The sequence below is a fragment of the Poecilia mexicana genome, unplaced genomic scaffold (assembly GCF_051168715.1).
Source record: "Poecilia mexicana isolate PSO_F unplaced genomic scaffold, ASM5116871v1 scaffold_20, whole genome shotgun sequence".
In the NCBI taxonomy this organism is placed as follows: domain Eukaryota; kingdom Metazoa; phylum Chordata; class Actinopteri; order Cyprinodontiformes; family Poeciliidae; genus Poecilia; species Poecilia mexicana.
Window position 1 is genome coordinate 16,767,338 of NW_028263389.1, and position 20,146 is coordinate 16,787,483.

General features: G+C 40.5%; 1 protein-coding gene across 2 annotated transcripts in view; it reads left to right on the forward strand.

Annotated features, from left to right (window-relative positions):
* Positions 1-408: 408 nt before the first annotated feature.
* The window catches only part of gli3 (GLI family zinc finger 3), a 125,266-nt gene continuing 105,528 nt past the window's right edge, over positions 409-20,146 (forward strand). The window contains exon 1 of one of the 2 annotated variants that reach the window (XM_014992362.2): positions 409-1,080. The gene's annotated coding sequence lies outside the window, so the exon portion shown is untranslated. The remainder of the gene's footprint in view (positions 1,081-20,146) is intronic. The other variant, XM_014992361.2, reaches the window with a different exon arrangement.

The following is a 20,146-nucleotide window of genomic DNA, read 5'->3' on the forward strand; positions in this document are numbered from 1 at the left end:
GCTGTTGGTCACTTTGTCGCTACACCATTTTGTACTTTTGGTCATTTTGTACTCGGAGAAAAACTACCAACATCCAGTTTGAGAAATGATGACGTAAAGACAACCTGGAATTTGATTTGGAGTTTTTTTCAGGTTTTGGAAAGAAAGACGAAAGGAGTATGCAAAAATTATTTTATTTCAAGGCTTCGTTCAATCCATCCATTAGCTTGTAGCAAGTTTGTCATTCATTCATTCATTCATTCATGCATTCATCCATCCATCCATTGTAGCTGGTTTAATCCTGTCATCTATTTTTTTTATTAACTTTCCATCCATCCAACTTTGTTGGCTCCATTTTTAAACCTGATCACTGTATAAATATATATATATATTTTTTTTATCATAAATGCTCAAGATGCAATTTAACATTTATATCATAAACATTTGCAAACAAATAACTCTGGAAAAGTGAATCAAAAAAAGTTACAGAAAAATCTACAGTTAACTAGATTTGGCTCTCCAACGAATCTCATACAGCCCTTTACTGAAAACCTAAAAGATGGGAACAACAACGGATCCAAAGTACTTCCACAAAGAAAGAATGACTGAAAGGAAAAAAAAGGGGTGCACAAACTAAAAAAAAGGAGGGAGGCAGTGAGTAAAGGAGGGAGCAAACCGAAGGGAGGAGTCAAGCGAAGGAAGGAGCAGCTGGGAGTCCCACACTTCGCCCTCTCTCTCCCTCTCGAAAAAATGCTCCAAGTGTAATAACAACTCTCCACACGCTCTTCTCTGTTGTTTTTGACGCGCATCTGTGGTCTGCTGTCGGCAGATTACAATCGGCTGGCCCATGGTGTTGAGTAGGAGAAAACTGTGAGGAGGAGAAAAGACAAGCAAGAGGAAAAACTCTGGCTGCGCCGCTTTGGAGTTGGACTTCCAGCGTTTGAAAAAAAAAAAGAAGAGAGAGAGAGAGAAAAAGTCCAAGGCAACTCCACAGGAACATCTGCAAACTTAAGAAGAAAGAAGAAAAACGAACGCAAACATTTTTTCCCCCCTTCCTTCAAGAGAAGTCGAGAAAAAGCAGAGAAATCATCCAGAAACAAAGTAAGTTTTTCCTCCTAAACTCGCACACACTTTGTTGGGAAGTTTGTAGCGAGCCTGTGAGACTTTATGAAGCAGAAAAGGTTTCATATTTCAAAACGATGGAGTTTCAGGCTGGTCGGATCACACAGGCTTGGTTTTATTTAACAGTAAAAGTCCCACACGTTATTTGCTTAGGTTTCGGCTTCCTAACGCATCCAAACGCAGAGATGTGCGCCGTAAAAAAAAAAAAAAAAACTTCCAGAGAGTTTCTGCAGCTTTATTTATGGCAGGAACAGAGATGTTCGCTCAAGTTTTTTATTTTTAAATTTTTATGAGTTCCGGCAGTACAATTATAAATCAAACAAAAACAATATTCCGGTTGAGCGTTTTGAATGAAAACTTTTTGCAGACATGCAACTTTATTGGAGCTTTGCCTCCAGAAAGGCGGCCGCTGGAGGTGTGGTGTGCAGCAGACATGCATATTTATGTGCATGTGTGATCATATTTCAGCGCCTGTTATTGATTTGCAGATTTCTGCATTAGAACAGTTTAGAAGAAGGATGCCCTAAGCTCCTATTCCAGTTTGTTAATTTCCATCTTTTTCCTATTATGTCTTGTGGCATAAAACTTAATCTGGAATATCATTTAAATTAAAAGTTTAAATATTTATTTTAAATTTAATTTTAAATTAAGAATTAAATTAAGTTTCTCTATGGCATTTTTTTTTAAATAAAAGGGGAAATTATTAATTATAATTTGCATAAAATAAGTATTTTTTTAAATAGTTTTATAGAATGGGATAATTTCTAACATTTAATATGTAATACATTTTAAAAAAAATAAATTAAATCCTAAAACAAAGAAACATGTTTCAGGACACTTCACATAAGCATGTGGGCTCAGAGAAATTTAAGCACTCCACAGGGGAGAGGGTCTCTGTGGCCCTTCAGGGGTCACTGATATGGGGCCCCAAGCAAAAATACCACACATCTCCAAACTTTTTAAACTTAAAATCCTCTTAATTGTAATTTTGCAAATCCTTTTAAAATGAAATAATTTTTAAAATGGGAGAGTGAAGCTTGTTTTAGCGTTCCGGGGTAGGAAACTTGTTTGGGAGCCCTCCACATGTGCAGATATTTGTTTGAAACTTTTCCCTCCTGTCCTCTCGCCAGCTGTTCCGCATTTTATCTGCCTGTCTGCTCTCGGGTTTCATACAAACGATGAGGGTCCGAGGTGCTCAGCCATGCGGTGCAGCTCAAATCCTCTCCTTTTTTCATTTATTTATTTTTTCCACTCTTCCTTTTGACACATTGCAAATTATTAACGAAGCTTTCAGCTGCCTTGAGGTGGAGCGCATTGTGAACAAATAAGACATTGGACAAACTCCTATTTCTATGTGTCTGGATGAGGATGTGGCGTCGTTCAGTCTGAGTTTAGCGTGAGGTTTGTAATCGTCTATATTACACTTGGCCAGTAAAATAATAATAATAATAAAAATGACGTGCCTATTTAAAACACATCTTTTACCTTTTTTGCTCAGATTAGGAAGGAAATTAAGAAAAATGTTTGGGTAACAAATTAAAAAATTCCTGGCCTAATCTATTTTTCTTAAAATTTTGCAGTTGTATTTTTTTTAAGTTAAAAAGGGAAGTGTCAAAAATCTTATTAATAATAAGATATAATATCTTGTGTGATTTCTGAATATTTGACTATATTATTTTTATTGCTGGCATTATCTTATGTGAATTTTACTATATTATATTTTTACTATATTATGTAATTTGATATTTCACAATTTCTTCTACTCTTTGATATATATATATATATATATATATATATATATATATATAATTATTATTATTTCTGTTATAGATTAATTAAAGTAGGGTTCACAATTAGCATTAGAACCAATTTTAATCCATATATTATAAGATTTTAACTTAACATAATGACAATTGCATTTTGAGGTTACGCAAAAAAAAATAAAATAAAGAGTCTTTTTTTTTTACATAATGTTGCATCAGCAGGATAAAATATAATGGTGTTTAAGGATGCTGATTTAAAGGAATCAGGTTCAGATAACATTTCCTCAGCAGCATCCCGTCCCTGTTTTGTTTTTATTTAATCTCAGTTTAAGCACGCCGTTCTGCATACGTAGTCGGTGACATCGTCCCGGCCACCTGTGACCTCGTGGCCCGGCATTATAGAAGCTGTCATGTTAATGCACGGAGATGACATGCAATTAGCTTCTGAGGTATGGCTCCTCTCCTCGCCTCTCCCTTTTTTTTTTTTTTTTTTTTTTTTTATACGAAGACCCCGGCATTCACAGCTGAAGGCTGAGTTTTCCTACAGCACACCGCAGGAAGAAATACCTGTTATCAGGTTTGTATTCATGAAGCACTAATGAGCTGCCTTGTCGTGCTAATTCTGCAACTTGAGGCTCTTAAAGAGAAGGCTAATATTTTTGTTAAAACAGGACTAACGAGAGGGAAGTTGATTGTCCTGAAGATAACGAGAGCAAAGCAGGATTTAGTGTGTGTGATCTTGCATGTTTCACAAGTTTTTCTGAAAACGTCTTGCTTCCGGAGGAGTCAGAGGACTCCCGTTTGGGTGTAAATATTGACAGTTTTGCTTATGGCAGAAAGATTGAGTCACTTTTCCTTTGATCGGCTCTGATCAGATAATAAAAATCTGTTTGTTTTTTTTCTCTTTTCCCCTCAATCATCAAATGCATCAGAACTGAACTCCCACTATTTTCAGCCTGTAATCACTTCCACCATCAGCATGACACTGGTGTATTTTTTGTATTTCATAAAAATCAGACAAAGGTTATGCTTGTATATCTTTCCTTTTCTCGTTGGAGTTGAAAGTATTACAACTGTTGCCAAGGAACTAGTAGCAAATTGTTCTTATCTTGTATTTTGAATTTAATCTCTGGAAAAAAAAGAAAAATGACCTTAAAGAAAAGTGGATCTCGGTTTTGGCTCAGAAAACTCTGATTGGTTCATTTCTACTTTCATAAGGTTAATTGTTCGAAGTAAAGTAATTCAGGAACAACCTGATGCGTGAATATTTTCAGTAATCTTCCCTGATGCATGTGACAAACTTTTACTTTGTTTTTCTGCCCATACACTAACTATTGTAGTTGATTTGATGTCCCCCAGAAGATATCCCCCACTTTGATGATTTGGTACTTTGATATGCTGACATCAAATGAAACAGACACAGTGGGGAGAAAAAGAGGGCAAGTCAGACAGAGGTAGTGATTGAGAGGGTAAGAAAAAAAGACTTTGGAAGTGTGTGCGTGTGTGTGAAAACTTAGGCTGAGGCTGCAAACCTGAGGAGCGTCAAAATGTCTGGACGCATTTGCGTACGAGCGGAGACAAGAAGGGGTCTTCGGGCGCGCAAGGAGCTCCTCCTTGGCCTCCCTAATCCCCAGGCCCAGCCATCCCTTCAGGGCATGCCTCAGATCTGACTCCCTGGCTCTCTCTGCGTGGACGAGCCAGCTCCGCCAGCAAGATTTAATATGCTATGTGTTCCCTCCACTTCTCTCCCTCCCTCCTCCTCAGCTATCATTGTCCCTGAGCGGGACCCTCGCTCCCTGTTTCAAGGAGCCAGCTAAAGGCACCTTTCAGACCCGCGTGATGTCTTTGGATAAGGGAAAAGTAGGGATGAAGAAGCTATGAGACTCAAGATAGCAAACTGCAATTTTAGATATGTATATTACTCACATTGGGGAATTTTAATGCGCCTGCCTTTGCAAACCGGTGGTCACACGCTGGAAACCTGCATGCATGCTGCAGCATCCTGCTGCAAATTCGTTTATTTATTTTAAGGTTGTTGTTGCTTTTTTCTTTTTCCAGCCAGCTTGAAGTAGCGTTTTTGTTTCGTCTGAACAAAAATATATATATATTTTTCCCCCTTTCAACTTACTGTGACAACAATGTCACAAAATTACACAAAACTTAAATTTGCTGATCATAACTTATTAATGAAGAAATTTAAAATGAGAACCCAACAAAAAATGATATAATTCACTTTTATTTAAAATGGAAAACAAAGAAATATACTTACTTATGCTAAAAAAATATGAGATATTGTTACTGTTTTCATAATGTTATCTATAATGTCTAAATATGTTAGATACAAATAAACACCTGTTATGTTTAAAAGCAGCTCCTAATTGCTTATTTGATAGAAAATTAAACCATTTTGTTTAATTTTTTTTTATGAAACAAGAGGCATAAAAGCTAATATTAGCAGATTAGATGGCTTTTTGTTAATAATGACATTCCTATAGTCTTCTTGTCAGGAACATGTTAGTGTTTTGCAGCCAGAAAAGTAACAAAATTTATTAAAATTTTGTTTAAGCTGCAACCTTTCTCCAAAAGGCTGGCAGTGGCAGCAAAAGTTCAGTTCAGTTTTTTTTATATGGCACCAATTCACAACAATTCTCAAGCCTTTATAAAATAAGCAGATCCAATTCATATGCAGAAACATGTGGGGGAGGGGGAGAGCTCTATTCTCTATAAACAACTGGAGAAAACTCACTTTCTATAGTTTTCCATTGAAAAGGCTTGAAACTTTACGAATAGCATTTGAAAAACATCCACCAATGATTGACTTAACTTTTGAAAGCCTGTATTAAAATCCTAACATGCATAATATAAGGGATGTTAAATTTTATGTCTAAATATTACAGAAGAATGGTGTGAAAAAGCTTCTTTTCCTCAAACACTTCATCAGTAAACAGGGCGGTTCACGGCAGCTCGTGGCCGCCGCTCACACTCCTCCTCTGTTTGCTTTGGATGCTGTAAAAACGTCTTTAAGTCGTTGGTGTGAAGTGTAGCAGCAAGAGGTGAAGTGCTTTGGGTTCGAGGCCTCAAAGTGTGTAAAGCTGAGTGCCCAGAACAAGATGAGTTTCCCGGGTCGTGGCTGTTTTTGCAGATGTGGTATTGTGTCAGCTTTGATGAGAGCCGGTTGTGGCATCCGTGAGGGGGTCTTTGCTCTTCTGTTTCTCCTTTTTTTTGTCCAGCGCTGTGATTTGCGTGACACATACACTTGGCTGCTTGCTGTGAACAATGATCTGTCACTCACCCAGGCTTCTTGATCTGTGACGCCAGCTTGATGCAGTTTTTTTTTTCTCCCACCAGAGTTTTGTCGTATTATTCTGAAATCTGTGCATCACGTAAAGCAAATGTTGCTTTTGCATCGTGCAAAGATGTAGGTGTAGACTCGTATGAGATAACTTTGATTAAAAATCCCACAGTTTTTACTCAAAAACACTTAAAACAAAGCTATGGAAAACCAACTATCTTTAGCTATTCAACTTTGTTACGCCTGCAATAATTAGATTATTTTGATTTAGACAGATTGACTTTATCAAAAATATATGTACTGGAAGTCTTGCTCTCTCTCATTCTGTTGCAGCATTAATGAACCGCAAATATGTTTGACTTGCTGTAGAACATAAAGTCTTCTTTTAATTTTGCATCTCTCTTCTGCTAAACACAACTAGCTTTCGGTCTTCTGCACTCAGTAGTGTCACCTCCTGTAAACAATGTTGTTGTCAGCCTGATCTGCTAGAGTTTTGTTAAAGTGTGCTCTATGATAAGCCAACGATTTTTGAGTTTCAAAGGCTGTTAAGCTAAAAACGGTTAGTAAATGCAGTTCTAGTGGTTGTTTTAGCTTTCAAGTACTTATTGTGAGACAATTATCCCTCTTTGTTAATCTTTTCATAAAGTAAATCAGGAACCCTTAAAAACCGATATTAGCATTTTGGTTAATCAGGCTATCTTCTCCGGTAGCGCTTGCAGTCAGTTGCTTATTTCCAAATCTGGAATCTGTTTTTTCTTGTGACAGAACTAGTGCTGGAACTAGAGTCTTCTTTTCAGCTTAATGAATGGCAGTGTGCAGCAACAGGTGAGGGAGGGGCAGCATGGTGCTCCACTCACTCCGCACATTTTTCTGGCAGCTTATTAAAATACTTTGAACCATATGATGGGAAATCCTGGAGGTTTCGAGCCTCTCTTTTTAAGAGTGGGGTGTACCTTTATAAGAATAAAGTAAAAAAAAAAAATAGGGGTACGTTTCTAGTTCCTTTTTTTAAAATACATTTTAGGTGCTTAGCCAAAAGATGTTTCTGGACTGGATACAAAAATGAAGTTTGGAGCAAATAATCAGCAGAACAATATGATGAAAAGTTTCAGTGTTCTTTTCTAACTTTGCTATACCTTGACATAACCGGCCCATGTCTAAAAATGAGTAATGGACTATTGGTTTGTCAAGCGATGATGCTCACAATGCGAACCCCATGTGCTCGCACTCCCATGCTGCTCGGAGTTGTTTTCCAGAGGGAAATTTCCATGGGCTTTGCTGCATCCCGGAGTGGAGGTCAAGGAGGTGTCTATTGTTTGAACGCCAAATGCAAATCCCAAGGTTAATACCTGAAAGAAGCACGAGCCTAGACATTATCTCTGCACTGCAAAGACGGTTCATGTGTGCTCATGTGGCTTCCTCCTCTCCTGCTTGGGAATCTGGAAAAAGAGAGGCCTCGAATGGGTCGGGGTGTAGGATCCTACATGCATCCCTCTTTAACGTGTCCCGTTCAGTAATGAATGCTAACTGACTCTGCTTCTGATAATGACTTCATCTTGAAAGACAAAAGGCCAACTCTACTATCAGAGCAAATTTCAGCCTGAGCCTGAGAGAGGCTCTCCATTGACAGTGCAGCACTGGAGCAGTAATCGTTTTTTCTCATGCAAAGTGTGCTTTTTTAAGAGCGCGGGCCGCTGAGAGAGAGGGGGGCGGCTGTGTTTTAACAATACTCTGCAGGGTTCGTGGAGGGGAGGTGGGGTTTGCGGTTGAGTTTGGAGGGGTGAGGTGTGTGTATGTGCGTGCGTGCGTGTGTGTGTAGGATGGGGGGTTCTTTTTTGCTCATCAGACAAAGCCTAGTTCCTTTCAGGGTTGCATGCAGGGTGGGGAGGTGGGGGGGGGTGAAGGGAGGGGGGAGGCATCCAGAGTTTTCTTTGAAAGAGAGGGACTCAGGACGTTTTTGATGAGAGTTTGTCATCGCGGCTGCTTCACTTTCCAGGGGGAAAAAATGTAGGGCTGCCCTTGCACTGACAGCCCTGGAAAAAGTGGGCTCGTGAAAAAAAAAAAAAAAAAAAAAAAAAAATTATAGAGAAACAGAAATATTAACGCATACACAGGGCCCTAAAACGGCCTCGGCTATTCCTGCCAAGCTGCTGTTTTTATTAAGAGAGGTTGACGTGCTTTGGAAATATATCTTATTCATGAAGAAAGCCAGGTTAGACTTCCCAAAGAATTCATTATGTTCCCCTCAGATGCGGCTTTCGCGGGCTGCAGCCGTCCCCTCGGAGGACGCGGAGCGTGCAGCGCGACATTGTAAAGCCTCCCTCAGTGGGCTCAGAAGTGCGAAGGGTTCCATTTGTCAAAGGTGCGAGAGTCTTTTTCCCTCCTCAACACTTTCCCGGCTCAGCCTCAAACTCATTGTCTGAGCGAAGGCAGGACATTAGTCACTGCAACGCCACGGGAGCCTGAGGGTGCTAAGGACCGGAGCTCTGGAGCCCGGTTTGGACAGAGGGGAGGCGGGGAAGGGGGGAACAAGGGAGGGAAAAGGTGACAGAAGGGCAAGAAAAGAGGAGGAAATATGGGGTAGAGGGAAACTTAGGAAGGGAGTACACAAGAGCAGAGTATGTGTGTGGGAGACGGGGGTTAGAGGGGGTAGCTCTACCTCGGGGCTCAGCATTGTAAGCCCCTGTCTACCCCCAAAAGCTGCTTTCACAAAGAGATTTACAAGACAGGTCTTGGGTGTGCTTTGCAGCCCTGCATTATGAGTGATCGAGTGTGTAAATGTGTATGTGTCTTGCAGGAACAGACCTTTCTGCACTTGATTTCCGTCTTGCATCACCTATGCAAGAAAGACATTCCCCCTGAATTTACCAATTCCGGGCAGGTTAGACCCACAGCAGCCCCGGCAGAGCGGTGTGAATAACCTATTCCCCCTGGTGGCAGTGTGTCTTCTGTGTGTGTGTGTGTGTGTGTGTGTGTGTGTGTGCGCGCGTGTGCATTCATGTGTGAATGCATTTCGCAGATTTTCACATACAAGGGATCCTGTTAGCTTTTGGAATTATTTATAAAGCCCCGGCTTTTGTGTGGCGCCCTAAGTCCCTGTCTCCTCCCATTACTGCTTATGACTCTACCTGGGCTTCCTTCAGCCCCTCAGCCACCCTCCGAGCTGAAGGAACCGAGTGTAGAGTTACACCTAAACCTTTTACTGCTACCAGAAGCACTTTCTTCCGCTTTATGAAAACTGACTTAACAGTTTTTCCACTTGAAAAATAGTTTAAAGATGAGGGTTTTTCTTCCAATACCAAATATACGCTGACAATTAAATTGTTGCTGTAGGAGTTCACCAAAAGCATTTTTTTAACATGTTCATCTCATTCTGCTTCTTGTTTGTTTTAACAGATGGCATCACACAAGAAAAAACAATCAAGAGCTGTGGTGGATGAGTGACTTTTGTTGCATTTGAATTGTAAAGTTCATCCTGGCGTGTTTGAGCCAGCTTGAACCTTTGACCCCCAAATAGAGATGGACAAAGAAGCAGACTGGTGACAGTAATCAGGCAATTTTCAGCTTGACACAAAGATTTTCAGGTTAACACGAAGATTTAATTCGATCAGTGAACTCACTGTACCAACTGTGTCAGACCGAAAACAACACTATTCACTTTGTGCACACTGTTAGTGAAGGAAGACCCACAGTTGGCTAATTTCAGTGTCAGTGTGTGTGTGTGTGTGTGTGTGTGTGTGTGTGTGTGTGTGTGTGTGTGTGTGTGTGTGTGTGTGTGTGTGTGTGTGTGTGTGTGTGGTGTTTTAAAAATGAAGCCAGAGGAAGTACGAGATGTTGAGGTATGTTTACAGTTCTTTCAGCCTGTGAGAAAGTGGGAGAGAGCAAGACTTGGAACAGATAACAGAAAGGCTGGAGCTCAAAGTTAACCTCTTTTACTCATTTGAGTTTTCATAAGGATCATGCTGGGTTTGGAAATGGTGGAAGACTTTTGAAAATCTCAGATTCTACAATCTAAAATCTTCAGAGAATACATCTAGGCTAAACTGGGTCATACATTCTAACTGCTATCACTGATTTAAGATGCTTAAAACCTTTAAACATACATCTAATCATACAGAAAGACCGGATGCTATTCACTAACTGAACTGAGCTAAATATGCTAACTACTAAAGTGTGCTTAAAATATAAATACAGTCATTCATAAAACTAAAGATTTTGCCTCCTCCCCTAATTTAAATAGTTTTTCTCTTAGCTTGTAGCTTAGAAAACAATTTAGATTGCTGTTCTTATATCTTCTTATGTTGTAGTTCTTGCAGGGAAATCAGGATTGGCTACATCCGTACTCAGCAGGTCAAAGTTTTACAAGAAGTATAGATCGGCAGCAGGATTGTTGTTGTTGCATCTCTTCCTTTTAGGGAAGAATTTGATTAAAATTTGAGTTAAAAACTGCAAATGAAGGAAGTCTCATCAGATGCCATATGTGATGTCATCAGAGGCGTCTACATGCAGAAGCTTGTTAGATTTTACAATTCAGCTAAAATAGTAGAAACCAAGTAGAAAAATCGACTATCATTGCTTTAGAGGTGACAAACTCTATTTACAATGAGTTTGATCTCACAGAAAACTGACTAGCAGCTTTAAACCAACAGTGGAGACATAAACTTATCCAGACTCATCACATATGGAGCTGATTATCCCATAATCCAAGAAAAGGTTGGGTTTTTTTTTTTTGCGCAGAAGGAATGAGGCTGAAGGTTTAAGTGTGTTTTAGAACGGTTTATGTTAATGTTTGCCTTTTATTGAAACAAGATGGAATGTGATTATAGTCCCGCTTGGTACATATAAGGAGTGAAACACTCCAGTTTTTCATCTCCCCCTGGCATAGAGATCAATGCAAACCAGCTAACGCAGGGTAATAAGCCATTACTACACACATTGTTGGAGGAGATTTACATACATCGACCGACGAACTGATAAACTGGGTTCTCTATCCTAGAGGTAAGAATTATTAGTGATAAGCCGAGAGTGCACCGAGTTAAAGAAAGTGTGTGTGTGAAGCAATGCTGGGTGATCTCCTCCCTGTGACTCCCAGTCCTACATGATGGGTGCCAGATTGCATAGCTGGGAGCCAGGTTTGTCTCTGCTTGTCAGGAGTGCAAGGTGGTAGGAGGGGGGAAGATGTGAAAATGATTACCGTACACTGTTCCTCTGATCTGATTCATCACTAACTGCCTCTCCTGCAAAGGGTGAACTTATTATCCCTGTCTGAACTTCCTCTGTGGAGCCAGCTGCTCTCCATGCTTCCCAATTAACCCCAGGCACCCGTCAAATGCTCCAATTAAGGCGTCGTCCTCCTCCTCCTTCTCCGTCTCCTCCTCCGACGCGCGGGTTTATTTGTCGACCCGGCTCTGGTTGAGAGCGGAGGTGAACGAGTGAGCGGCTGAGCTGGGAAGTTTTGAGCATGTTTGCTTAGCGGTTGTGTCATGACACCCATATTTATTTGAGACGGTGGAGCTAACAGCTGAAACAAGTAAATACATCCAGATGTTTGAGTTTCTCTGAATCACATCTGCAGGTCTGAGCATGCAAACGTTTTTTAGCTTCAGACTAACAAAATAACAGTGGAGGAGATCTTTAACCCCCACCACTGACACAGTGTGCAGCCACTATTAGCGAGTCGGTGATGAAGCGGGAAATGACAACACAAACAGCATTTCAACAAGCCACTTTGAAGGCTGTATAAAAATCCTGCACACCGACCGATGTGTGCATGTAAAGCATGTGTTTCAGTTAATTTCGAGTAAATACTTCAGTACTTGGACTGGACTTCTCTCACGTTAACTACTGCATCAGCGTGGCGTGGAGTGGAGGTGATGATGATCAGGCGCTGCTGAAGTGTTAAGAGCCCAGATTGGTTTAACAGACTTCTGCTTGCCTGCATTGTTGCCTCAGGTGTCTTTCATCCTTCTCTTGATTTAGAGACTAATTCAGTGACACAGTGGTCATTAAATCTGATATTGTTACTTTTGGCCTTTACACCGATATCATGTCCTGCCAGAAAATGACATCTGCACCATAAAGGTTGTCAGCAGAGGGAATCATGAAGTTCTCTAAGTTTTCTTGGTTGCTGCTTTGGATTTGGACTTAATAAAATCCTGTGGACGAACACCAGCTTGGAGCATTGCTCCCTAAATTATCACTAAAAGTTGAAACTTTATTCTGGACTCAAGCAATCCAGTGTGATTATGCTACTTTGCTCTCTGAACCAGAGCTTCTGGATCAGTGACTGGGTGTCATTACATGTCTGCTGGAAAACTGTGAAGTTAGCAGTCTTCCCTATGATAGTAAGTTAAAAAAGACATTTCTGTATTAGTCTTATGTAACTTCAATACTTTTAGGTTTTCAATAGCTGTAAAAGAAAAGCAAAATACCTCTACCTGTGTGTACTTTATCAGTATAATATGGGAGTTTCACAGTTTTATTTGAATTAAATGAAAATTAATTAACCGTTTGATAGTATCTTATTTGATTTATTGAGATGGACCTGTGTTTTTTCCATCTTGAGTTCTGTTTTTAAAGCTTGTAATTATAAATCATCAAGTTAATAAATCAATTACAAAGCAGAATTGGACAATTTTCCACTTTTGTCAGAGTTTTAACATAAATATGCTTTTATTGTTATGATTTTTGGCTGGAAGTTGGATTTATGACAAAAAGAAGAGTCTTTAAAGAGTTTTTATCAGTTTTATACATTGCTAAGGAGAATTGGACTGATTTGGCCTGACCGATGTCAAACTTCTGTTTTGCTCAAAGTCTGCTGCCAGTTTACATATTTCCTTTATTTTCTTTTTACTAAGAACTATTACACATAAAATATTTTTAAAGCAGGTTCTTTGACAGATGAAGTAATCTTAATCCCAGTTGAAAATGAATAATTTCCAAGATTATCCACATTTATGTGTCATTGCATGAGTTTGTCTGACTTTCATCAAACCTGTTAAAAGCATCTAAAACTACATGCTGTTGACTGATGCGTTTATGGGCTGTAAACGGTGGAGGGTCTTCGTTCTGACCTGCCGATCACATTCAGAGCTGATCAGGGGAAGATTTTCCACTTTCGATCTCTGCTTGTCTGATTGGTGCATCTTTATTTTTAAAATTTCACCCCGGGGTATTCAAAGGAATAAAAGAAAGAAAGAAAAAAAAACAGCTGTGTTTTCTGTTTTTGATGAGCAACAGTGTGCCTGCATCCAAGTGTAGGAGTCCTGCTGTAGGTGGGATGCAGGCTTGGCAGCACTCCGGAGTCCTCTGAGACCGCTTGCGTGCGTGTGTGAAGCCTTCGAAGCCCCATGCAGAAGAAGAAGAAGAATTGGGGGGGCTCTGTGGCTGATATGAAAGTGAAGGGAGAGAGTTGTCTCCCTACGCCGCCGTGGGGAGAGCCGTCAGGGAGCTGGAAGTCTCTAGAACTCCCTCTGAGGCTCCCGGTGTCTTTGATCTCACTCCTGCGCCGCGGTACACTCCACACTCCTCTATAGAACGCACTCAACCTGCTGTCAATCCCGCAACACAGGCTCACACTTCACACAGATGAGATGCTTTACTCCACTTACAGACCAGCACAAGGTTCAGCACTCCTAGACACTGACATAAAGCTCTTCCTGAACAACTTAGGGTAGAAACTTGGAAAGTAACAACTTCAAAAAAAAAAAAGGAAAATATATTGAGCCACGGATGGCATGAATGAAGTTTTGTAAATTGGTTCAAATTAGGACAATTTTTTTTTATCTGCCAGTTCTGATTTTTACCACTGGTAAAGATGTGTAAAAAGTATTTAAATAAATTCAAATTCAGTAGAAAAAAATCTTGTTCCTTAAACAAAATGTACGGTTTTACTGGAGCTGGTTGGTTATTTTCCTAGAGTATGTATGAGTTGGAGAGTAAAAAAAAAGTAGAGCAGTGATGACACATTTCAGTCATGTACTATCAATCAGACACTGTTTAAAATCATTTGGTCATAAGGGCAATAAATAATAATTTTAAAAAAGCATCAGATTTTTCTTTTAGATGCAAAGAAATGGGAAAACTCCCACCTTCTGTCAAGCAGCATGTTCTTCACACTGAGTCTAGTCAACTCCAGATGAAGCTACGCAACGTTTGTTTTCATGAAAAATGTTGGAAAAACCTTGTAATCTTTTAGTTTTCTGTGAATTTTTAATCTATTCTGAAACTACAGAAAAAAAGTAATCGAAATGAGCTTCTTTGTGTTTTATAGTCCAGAGAAAGAAAAAGAATTGGCAGAAAAAACTTCAAAACAAGAAAAAGAAAAAAGTGTTGCGTATTTGTAGACCATTCCTAATATTTCTGCCGTGTTAAGTCAGAGAACAGATTTTATTATGATGGGCCAAGATGAAACAGTCATGGCGCAATAATCTGAGATCTGATGATTTCACTGCTTTGAGTATGAAAATAATGAATAAGAAAGGAAAAATAAGTTGGAGTTTAGGCAGCAACGGATGGGGGAGGGGCAGTGGTAATGGTGCTGTGCCTCATAGAGTTGGAGAAAACAGCAGATTCTCTGGGCTTTCATTTAAAAAGATTAAAACACAAAAACAAGGGAACTTTAAAAGCAGTTTTATTGTTATAATGATTAAATTTTTTTTTTAATAAAACCGTAAAAGTACAACTTTAAGTTCTCCTGCCACATCATGCGCCCCTCTATCGGCTTCTGACATGTTGATTTACAGGGCCGGCCTTATTTTAAGGTTATTTTAAGTACATTTTTATGCCATCTGATGCCAGATAACAAGAAAGAAAGCAAAGATAAAACCAAATGATCCATTTCTCTATCTATGGAATGTGTGACCCGGCTCTTGCCCTTTTTGGATCGGTTCCCATCCACACAGGAAGTCTTGCATTAAAGCAATACCCTTCATTTTCTTGGACTTGACCCCCCTCCTCCTCACTCGTCTTCTGTCTCTCCCTGCATTCCTCTGAATGACTGTGGCACATTTCAGGACGGCTTCATTCAGCATTCCTTTACATCCCAACTTGTTTGCCCTCCGCTTCTCATTTTTAGTTTTTTTTTTCTCTCCCCCTCACGTCTGCCTTCGTTTAGGTCTGGGGTTTTTTTTATCAGAGGAGAGCCAAACACCGAGACAACTTCATCTCATCCAATTTTCACCCCTTTAATTCGGTTTAAATGGCGTGGCCGCGAGGGCCGAGCCGGGAATTAATAAGAGCCAATAAAGCTCGCCGCTGGGGCTGCGAGGCTAGTCTTTAAGTAAACATTATGACTTCTTGAGGGGGGGATTCAGGGGCAGCACTTGATGAATTGTGGCGGAGCTCGGGAAGGGCTAATTTCTCACTTAGCCGTCCTGATGGGGCTGGCTAATAGGCCTTGCTTTGCCTGGCTGATTGTCTGCTGGCTTTATTATTGTGCATTATCGCGCTGCCCCCTGGCTGTTTTTAGTGTTCGGCCCCGGAGACGCCAGAGCCCGTCATTAATCACGCAGCGGCACTGACTCATTCCGCTCCAACACTTTTTTCCAGTGACACGGTGAAATGAAGGGAAGGAAGAAAGACGGGAGAGAAAAGCACAAATAAGAAGCTCAACTAAGCTGGGAGAAAAGTTGGCAGGGCAACTTTGTATTGCCTATAGACGGGGCTCAGCAACAAAAACCGAAAAACTCAGTTATATACGGCTGCAAAAGGCACGGAGTAATATATATAATATTCAGTCTCCTGGGCGAAGGAGGAGACCTTTTGTCAGCCGTGCCCGGTGCCACTACATTTACACGGGACCATCCATCTGCTTGATCCCTTTCTGAGCAGCACGTGTGAGGAGGAGGCACAGAGAAACGTGTGTGTGTGTGTGAGGTTTTCATCACTACGGGAATTTCTCTTTTCCCGCTCATCCCCTCCCTCGGGTCCCGTCTGCTATTTATCTTCCGAGTGCAGTGATTGCACTTGCATACGGAAAGGCGCGCGGAGCAGCTCACACACCTACTCCTATGCACACTGTGACATTTTCACGTGCGTTACACGGGAATCGTGCTTTCAAGCGGCGCAGCCTACGGTGTTACATGCGCTCTTTTTGCTCTGAGAGCGTGGCGAAGGATGTTGCTGTCATGCTCTGCTCGTGGCATCGTGCAGAGCTCCTTCTTAAGCCGTGCATGAAGAATGCCTCCACAAACACAGACCTGTTTTCTCTGCAGTTGAGAGGCCCTTTGACAACATACAGATCCCATTCTCCTGGGTTTGCCGTGCGCAGGGGCCACTTGAATGGAAAACTTGGCTAAAAGTGGCCGCTGCAGCCTAGAAAGTAATTATTCTACGAAGTGAATTTCAAGCAGTTGGCTGCAAACTGCAGCGCCTTGAAAAAACATTAATTTTTCCTTCAGCACTTATTTACAGTGTGTGTTGTAAAACCTTAAGCAGCAATGTATTTTATTGGGTTTTATGCCGTAGACCAGCTCAAAGTAATTGTGAAGTGGAAGGAAGAACACACGTGGTTTTCAACATTTTTTTGGGGCCCCTTTACTTAAATACCTGCAGTAAAATGCAGTGCTGGAATTGAAGGTCACCTAATTAGTAGTGAAAAAAGAGCATCATGAAAAGCTAGAAACATTCATAACAGGTCAGAAACAAAGTTTTGGAGAAGATTAAAACGGTGTTAGGCTATTAAAATGTGTCTTGAACATCTGTCAGAGTACTGTTCATTCCATCATGTGGACATGGAAAGAGTCTGTCACCAAAACATGGCCATCCACCCAACAGGAAACTTTTGCAAAAAGAGCATGGTAACTCTGAGGAATCTGCAGAGATTAAAAGCTCGAATGGAAGCATCTACTTTCAGTCGTGTATTTGACTAATCTAAATGTTATGGAAGAGAGGAAGACTCCCATTTGCAGTTTGTCAAAAGCCATGTAGAGGACTCATCAAACACGGTGTGGTAGACGACCAACATGGTGGTGGCTGCATCCAGGTCTCTGCTTTTGTCCAGCAGAGACAGAGAATCTGTAAGGACCAAGGATGGGGGTTAAACCAAACACCCAAAACACCCAAACACATCTACAAATATTTAGATCAAAGACATTCGTGTTTAAGAATAACCAGATATTCAACTGAGAATTTGTGGCAAATTTGTGAATCCCTGCTCTACTCCTCTCCGTCTGGATCTACTTTGTGTTCTCTAGATGTGAGAGCAGATACCGACATTCTCCAACAGACTCGGAGCTGCAACTGCAGAGAAAGGTCATTCTGGAAAATAATTGCTTCAAGGAGGTTGAATTTCGATGTTGACCTTTTTTCCCTAACTTTTATATGAAAAATGTTGAACACCAGATTCACTTTACAGTTTTTCCCAACTTTGTGTTTGTCTCTTAAACTAATATCAGTAAAGGGGTATAAACACTTTTGCAGGGCTTTGTAAGTCTGTACTAGAGAAAAATCACTCAAAACTTTTTGGGCAAATGGTTTTCCTTTTTCCTTAAAGATCTTTACTAAATTTTCTAGGGTAATATGTATTTTTTATTTTCTTTTGCGTTTACCATCTTTAAGTTGCGGAACAAGCTTCCACCCCTTCTCAAGAATCAGGAAACGTCTCTCATCAGACAAAAACCTCAATGTTTTATCATTTTGAAGAGAAGAGGGAGATACCAATACGGTATAAGTGGGCCATAGCAGCCGCAAAGCTGCCAGCATTATCCATTGTTTGAGTCGTCACAGGCTTCGCTTCCAACAAACAAGTGGCTCGCAAACAAATGCAAAGTCAAAATATATAAATAAACACGCTAATAAGCGTTGGGACTGTGGGGAGAAGGAGCAAGACTTCCATTGTGGCACATGCTTTATTTGGCCTTTATCTACTGGGTAGGGAGTGCAAACGAGGCATCGTGTAAGCATTATGATTACATCGTGTGGGTTTGTTGCACGGGAATGTAAAATGCACTCAGCTCATTCTGCTCTGCAACGCACTGGGTCCCTCACCAGCCCTCCAAAGCATCCGAAGCGGAGAGGTCTGAGCCTGCTAGGATAATCTTATTAGCTGCGCTGAAAGCTACTGATCAACTCTGCTGTTGCACTGTTTGTCCTTGGGAAAAAATAAATAAATGAAAGTACTTCACATTGGAGCAGGCTTTCCTTTTTTAAATTTCTTGTAGTGTGCTTGTGACTGAGAACCCTTTACCTGTTTGCTACTACAGTTGAAAAGTTTGTGCTCATTAAATTCGGAGAAAATAAAGATAATTGATCCGCTAACATGTCCATATGTGGCATGTTCAATGACTGATGGAGGCTAAAATCTGAAGCCAGGTCTGCCTTCCTGTTTTCTGCTGGAAGTTCTGGTCTTTCTCTCCCTGTCTCAGCCTGAAGGAATCACAAACATGTTTGGATGTGTGGCTATTTGGATATTTACTTAACTTTTTACATTACTGTACCTCGCTCTCTCTAGAATTAGCTTAGATTTGTTTTTCACTTTGTTTCCTCTTATATTGGTAAGATTATTCTTTGGATTGATTTTGTTTCTTTCTCTCAAGGACATTTTCTTAACCTACTTCATATATTTACAAACTAAAGAGTTAAACTTTTTTAATGAGTCTTTGCAACACTTGTGCATCTCTAGCTCAAAATTTATGTAGCTTAAACTAACCTAAGCTGAGTATTTCTACACTGTCCAGCAATTTTTTAAAACACAATTTTAAATCTGTGAAAGCTTTAATGAATTTGTGAAAACACAGAGGGAGAATTTCAGTGTTTTTTTTTCTTTCCTTTTAGTACAGTTCCATTATATTTGCTTTAACATCATAATCGGCTGATGTTGGTTATGTTTTAACACTTATATGTTGGTCCAGTAAGTAAAACTGGGCAGAAATGAACAACTGGAGTTTATTTCTACTTTGTTGCCATTTCTGTATGTGTTTTTGGAGGGAAGAGGGGTTGGTACTCGTCTTGATAGGTGGTGGTGGATCAGCGCTGGTCTGAAGGGTGTTTAACTGAAGCAAAGTCAGCAGTTTGGTGCTTTATCACAGATTCAAAAGGGTAAGAAAATATATGTATATATAGGTAAATATTGGTTTTTGGCCCTATCACCAATATTAACATCTGATACGTGTTGGTCCACATCTTCATATTAGTACACCTCTGCTTCACTTTAAATGCAAAACTAAAAAAATGGTCAAATTTACTCTTCTCAAGACAATTCGTAAAATCTCCTCTTGTTCTCATAATCCAAGTATTGTGCTTGACCACATTTAAGGATGTATTGTAACACCCCCAATATCTGCTATTTTTTTTTTTATGTGTGTGTGTGCGTGTGTGTGGCTGGGTGTGTCTAATTCCCCCTAAATGGACCCTATTTGGAGGGTTGGTCCCCATGAGCTGTAAGGCCAGGGCTTATTGCCATCTGGGCATGATGTGAGGTTTTGTTTGTGAATGGTGAACCGCAGCCACCAAATCCCACTCTTTTCCCCCCAGTTTTTTCCTTTAGGGGCCAAGGGCAAGCTTTAAGTGCAGTGTCAAACACAACGTGGTAACCTGAGCATGTGGGGTTTTCGCTGAGAGTTCTCCTATTGAATTTGGGAACAACTCCTGAGACCTCCTCTAAGCACCAACAAACACTTCCACTGTCCCCCCCGTAAGTACTCTCCGCTCACATTTTCCCCAATCCAAACACATGCAAAGCAAGCATATTTTGTTTTATTGCTAGATTCAGCTAATCTTGCTGGAGGGCTTTGACTCCTTCTCCCCCTCCTTCTCCTTCGCCCCTCAGTGTTTTAGTCATTCCAGCTGTGAAGGAGCCCTTAATATTGTTGGCATAGCTGCAAATTGTGCAAAAACACACATTGGACACACAGGAAAACATGTGCAAGCATGCAGGGGCACAGTGAGGCGCACACAGATGCATGCGTGCATACACATACAGACGCACGCTCCTCCCCCTCTCCATTCATTTTGTTCCTTATCCCACTTTTGCTCACAATCTGCCTCAATC